This window comes from Dipodomys spectabilis, unplaced genomic scaffold (genome assembly GCF_019054845.1).
Source record: "Dipodomys spectabilis isolate Male_0828 unplaced genomic scaffold, ASM1905484v1 ptg000511l, whole genome shotgun sequence".
Taxonomy (NCBI): domain Eukaryota; kingdom Metazoa; phylum Chordata; class Mammalia; order Rodentia; family Heteromyidae; genus Dipodomys; species Dipodomys spectabilis.
Window position 1 is genome coordinate 1,243,956 of NW_024871188.1, and position 6,000 is coordinate 1,249,955.

Consider the following 6,000-nt stretch of genomic DNA (forward strand, 5'->3'; position numbering starts at 1 on the left):
AAGGAGAGGTAGACGTGCAGAGCCTTAAGGGAAGAAGCCAAGGGACAGGCCCCAGGCCTCGAGTTCAAGCCCCAGGTCTGGCAGGAATAAAAGCTTCCTTCCTTTGTTTCCTTTTTGTCTCCATTGTTGCTGGAAAGGTGAGCTTTGGAGGGGCCAGTTACGGAAGTCAGGTGGAAAGCACATTTATTTTTAGACAAGGTCATCCTCCTTCCTTCTTTTTTTCTTTTTGACACAGTCTGGCTGTCCTGGAACTCAGGATCTTCCTGCCCAGCGCTGGTAATGCAAGGCCTGTGTCACCATCTTAATACATTTGAAAACACAACTTCATTTTCAGAAGCCAGATGCTGCTAGGGCACTGTGTGGCTCCTGCCTGTAATCCCAGCTCTCAGGAGTCTGAGGAAGAAAGATCTCCAGTTCTAGGCCACCTGGGGCTGCGCTTGGACACCTTGTCTCAAGGAGACCAAACAATGAAAGGAAAAAGCAAAGTGGGTAAGTCCCAGCTACTTGTGAGTCAAAGCGGGGGAGGATTTTCTGAGCTCAGGAGTACAAGGCCAGCATAGTGGGACCCTGTATCCAAAGAGGAAAAAAAAAAAGCAATGCAAAAATAAGTAATCCTGGTGGCTGGTGACTCACACCTTTAATCCTCCCTAGTCAGGGGACTGAGATTTGAGGATCATGGTTCAAAGCCGGCCCAGGCAGGAAAGTCTGTGAGACTCTTATTGAGAATGAACCAGCAAAAAACCTGAAATGGAGCTATGGTTCAAGTGGTAGAGCACCAGTATTGAGTGAAAAAACTCAGGGCCTAGGCCCTGAGTTCAAGTCCTTGTCACACACACACACATACATATCCTGGGGCCCCATTTCTCTGCATTACCTCATTCTTGAACCCATACTTTTTTTCTTTAGCCAATCCTGGGGCTTGAACTCAGGGCCTGGGCGCTGTCCCTGAGCTTCTTTTGCTCAAGGCTGGCACTCTACCACTTGAGCCATAGCACCACTTCTGGCTTTTTCTGTGTATGAGGTACTGAGGAATCAAACCCAGGGCTTCCTGCGTGCTAGTAAGCACTCTACCCCTGAGCCACCTTCCCAGCTTTTTTTTTTTTTTTCCAGTGTCACAAGATAGCCCAATCTGCCCTCTCACTCTCCATCTTCCATTCCCAGCCTCCCCAGTGCTGGGATTACAGGTGTACGCCACCACCCCTGTCCTATGTACCTGGACTAAATATGTAGGAAATTGGGGCTGGCTTCAAGCACGGCTGTATCCGGGACCAGAATGATTACCATCAGGACCAGATCTGTGCTCAGCTTTGCTGTGTTGGCTTCATTCTTGGCCGTCCTCCTCCCCCCACCCTCCGCCCCCCCAGGCAACCATCAAGGCTCTTTCATTACCCACCTCAGCCCTCCAAGTCCTTCTGCTTCATTTCAACATGGCTGATGGCTCATTCCCATTGGCCAAGCTTGAGTCATGTGATTTCGCTCCCTAGGCTGGCTTTGAACTGGGATCCTTAAATCACAGCCTCCCAAGTAGCTAGGATCACAGGAATGGGCTACCAATGCAAGGCTTTTGTTGTTGGTAGTGGTGGTCCTGGGGCTAGAACTCAGGGCCTAGATGCTGTCCCTGAGCTCTTTTTGCTCAGGGCTAGAGCATTCTACCACTTTGAGCCACAGCTCCACTTCTGGTTTTCTGGTGGTTCATTGGATATAAGAGTTTCACAGCTGCCTGGGCTGGCTCTGAACCACAGTCCTCATGTCTCAGCCTCCAGAGCAGCACTTTATTTTTGAGATAGGATCTTACAATGTGGGCCCTGGAACTCTGAGACCTCCTGCCTATAATCCTGGCTATTCAGGAGGCTGAGATCTGGAGGGTCGAGGTTCGAAGCCAACCCAGGCAGCAAAGTCTATAAGACTCTTTTTGTTGTTGTTGTTGGTCATGGGCTTGAACTCTGTGGTTTACTGAACTAGTGGTTTATTGGAGATAAGAGTCTCATTGATTTTCCTGCCCAGGCTGGCTTTGAACTGCAATCCTCACATCTCAGCCTCCTTGGTAGCTAGGATGACAGGCAGAGCCACCAGTGCCTGGCTTGGGTTTTTTGTTTTTTGTTTTATGTCCCTCAGCTCTTCAGCTCCTGGCTAGTGCTCAACAGTTGAGTCACAGAGCCACTTCCGGTGTTTTTGTTTGTTTTGTCAGTCATGAGGCTTTGAACTCTGGGCCTGGGCGCTGTCCCTCAGCTCTTCAGCTCAAGATGAGCTCTCTACCACTGGAACCACAATACCACTTCTGGTTTGCTGAGTGGCTTATCAGAGATAAGAGTCTCACAGACTTTCCTGCCTGGGCTGGCTTTGAACCAGTATCCTCAAATCTCAGCCTCCTGAGTAGCTAGGATTACAGGCATGAGCCACTAGTGCCCGGCAAGGGATGGTTTAGATAAGCCAGGAACAGGAAACTTGCTGCCATTGGCAGGGAGGGCCGTAGGTTTTGCTCATGCCTTTCTGAGTTCGCACAGCAAGTCCTTTTCTGAGAAAAGGTCAGGGTTCAGGTTTTTACCCAGCAGATGCATCTCAACAGCAAGTCCTTTTCTGAGAAAAGGTCAGGGTTCAGGTTTTTACCCAGCAGATGCATCTCAGGACACAACATTGCCATCATCTGAGACCTTGAAGGGGTAATAAAAAGATGAGGGGTGCTGGGAAGGTGGCTCAGTGGTAGAGCGCATGCCTTGAATGCATGAGGCCCTGGGTTCAATTCCTCAGCACCACATAAGCAAAAAAAAAAAAAAAAAAAGCCAGAAGTGGTGCTATAGCTCAAGTGGTAGAGTGCTAGCCTTGAGCTGAAGAGCTGAGGGACAGCGCCCAGGCCCAGAGTTCAAGCTCCCCTCCCCCCCAAAAAAGATGAGGGGTGTCATGCTAGGTGGATATCCGGCTAGAGAGATGGATCATCAGGAAACGTCTTCAAGGAAGTAAAGAATGCAAGGTAGAGCCCGGTGCCTGTGGCTCACGCCTGACATCCTAGCTACTCAGGAGGCTGAGATCTGAGGATCACGGTTCCAAGCCAGCCCGGGCAGGAAGGTCTATGAGACTCTTATGAACCACCAGAAAACTGGAAGTGGCACTGTGGTTCCAGTGGTAGAGCGCTCGCCTTGAGCTGAAGAGCGCAGGGACAGCGCCCAGGCCCAGAGTTCAAACCCCACGACTGATTAAAAAGCAAAACTACAAAAATAAAAATTAGAGGCCAGACGGCCCCGCCCCGTCCCTCTCCCCACTGGCTCCGGGTGTTTGTGTCTCCTGTGTTCCCATCAGTTCTGGAATTGTGGGATCCCTGCCTTCCCCCAATTGTTTTACAGGGAAGCAGCACTCTTCCTTCAGGTACAGGATGAATTGTCCCCACCCTCCCATTTTTTTTCCTGACATCCAGAGGTGTTTTTTTTTCCCCTGCACATCGAGGCCCCCTAGGTTCTGTAGTAGCACTGCTGCAGGATGATGACCGAGTCAGCTAACTATTAAAAGTCCCCCACGGCCTGAGCTGATGACCTTTCATCGTAGAGGACTTGAGCTCCACACTCCTGGCTACCCTGACACCCATCCTAGCCACTACGTCCATCCCGATCGGTGGGGTTGTAAATTAATGAATGAATGAATTTTCTGCCAACCGTGGTGCATGAGAGTCTCCTAGGCAAAGAAGGTCTCTGGCTCAGGACAGCACCAGGGTTGCCAGAGAGATCATTTTGGGTTTTTGTTAGTTGTGGGGCTTGAACTCAGGGCCTAGGCACCGTCTGTGAACCTCTTTGTGCTTGTCAAGGCGAGCGCTCTGCTACTGGAACCACAGTGCCACTTCCAGTTCTCTGGTGTTTTATTGGAGATAAGAGTCTCACAGACTTTCCTGCCAAGGTTGACCTCAAGCAATGATCCTCAGATCTCAGCCTCCTGAGCTCCTGAGTAGCTAGGATGATAGGCGTGAGCCACCGGAGCCTACAGAAAACCTTACAGATCCACCAAAAGGCTGTGAGAAGGGACTATGTAAATCAAGTTACAGGGGGTCTGAGGGGGCTGGGCAGAGGTGGAGGAGAGGATTCCCCCAGGAAGTGGAGAAGGTTCCGCATCTCCATCACCTTCAGGAGGCTGGTAGTCAATGGTCCGATGGAATCCCTTGGCCCCAGGTGGAAATCAAGGAGCTAAGGCGTTGCCTACCTCTGTCCAGAAGAAAATGGCCTGTGGGGGTGGATGGTTGATTGGCAAAAGGCAAATGACCTCTGATCTGGGGGTGGAAATGAAGGACAAGAAGAGGCAAGATCAGAGAAAGGAAAAAGAAATCAAAGGAGTCTGGAATCTGAGTTAACTGCTTAGGTCAATATAGATCTTAGATGAGGCCTAGTCATCACCCCCCAAAAACACACATACACACACACACACACACACACACACACACACACGAGCAAGAAGGCAGCTACCAACTGGCTCTAAGAATGCTATCTTGGAGAGAGACAAAGAGAGGGAGAGACAGGCACCAGTGGCGCACGCCTGTAATCCTAGCTACTCAGGAGGCTGAGATCTGAGGATCACGGTTCAAAGACAGCCTGGACAAGGGAAGTCCGTGAGACTCTTATCTCCAATAAACCACCAGAAAACTGGAAGTGGCGCTGTGGCTCAAGTGGTAGAGCACTAGCCTAGAGCTGAAGAGCTGAGGGACAGCGCCCAGGACCAGAGTTCAAACCCCACGACTGATAAAAACAAACAAACAAAAAAACCCAAGCCAGGCACTGGCAGGTTTCGCCTGTCATCCTAGGTACTCAGGAGGCTGAGATCTGAGGATCGCAGTTCAAAGCCAGCCCAGGCACGAAAGTCCATGAGACTTTTTTCTCCAATGAACCACCAGAAAACTGGAAGTGGCGCTGTGGCTCAACTGGTAGAGCGCTAGACTTGAGCTAAAGAGCTGAGGGACAGCCGGGCATCAGTGGCTCACGCCTGTCATCCTAGCTACTCAGGAGGCTGAGATTTGAGGATCACAGTTCAAAGCCAGCCCGGGCAGGAAAGTCCATGAGACTCTTATCTCCAATAAACGACTAGAAAATTGGAAGTGGCGCTGTGGCTCAAGCAGTAGAGCACTCACCTTGAGCTGAAGAGCACAGGGACAGCGCCCAGGCCCAGAGTTCAAGCCCCACGACTGACCAAAAAAAAACGAGCTGAGGGACAGCACCCAGGCTCAGAGTTCAAGCCCCACGACAGACAAACAACAACAACAAACAAAAAGCTCAGCTTTTTCATATGCTTGCATATATGAAGCCCTGGGTTCGGTTCCTCAGTACCACATACACAGAAAAAGCCAGAGGGGGCACTGTGGGTCAAGGCAAAAGCAGCTCAGGGACAGCACCCAGGCCCTGAGTTCAAGCCCCAGGTCTGGCAAAAAAAAAAAAAAAAAAAAAGGCAGAGAGTAAGCCCTCGGCCTGTATTCATGGCCACCCTGGTGCCTTAGGAGAAGGAGTGTTGTTCTAGAGCTTGCTTTCTTCCCTGAGCCTCAGCTGTACCCCCTGGGAGTCTGGCGTGCTCAGGCAGAGGTCCCTGGGGTGGGTATTTAAGTGCTTTTAAAGTACGGGCCTAGCATTCCTGGAGCTGGGTGGTAATTAGGAGGCTGCCTCCATCTGGCCGTGTGTCTGGGGAGATGGGGGAACGATTTGAGGACCTTAGGGAGCCAGGAGGCATGGCTGCCACCTGCCTGTCCTCTAGAGACCCTGATGGACCCGGTGCAGACTCCCCATGCCAGCCCCAGCTCTGCCTATGGTCGGCTGTGTGTCTCTCAACTAGTGGCTGCCCTTCTCTGGGACTGTCTAATGGCCACATGCAAATGTGCCTCAGCTCCCCCAAGCCCAGGACCTCGATCTTGACTCCCTGGTCCAAGCAATACCCGAGTGGCACCGCCACCCCCAGTAAAATCACCAGTGTCTCGTGAAACTCCTTTTGGGTTTGTGTTTTGTTGTTGTTGTTTTGCCCATCCTGGTGTTTGGACTGAGG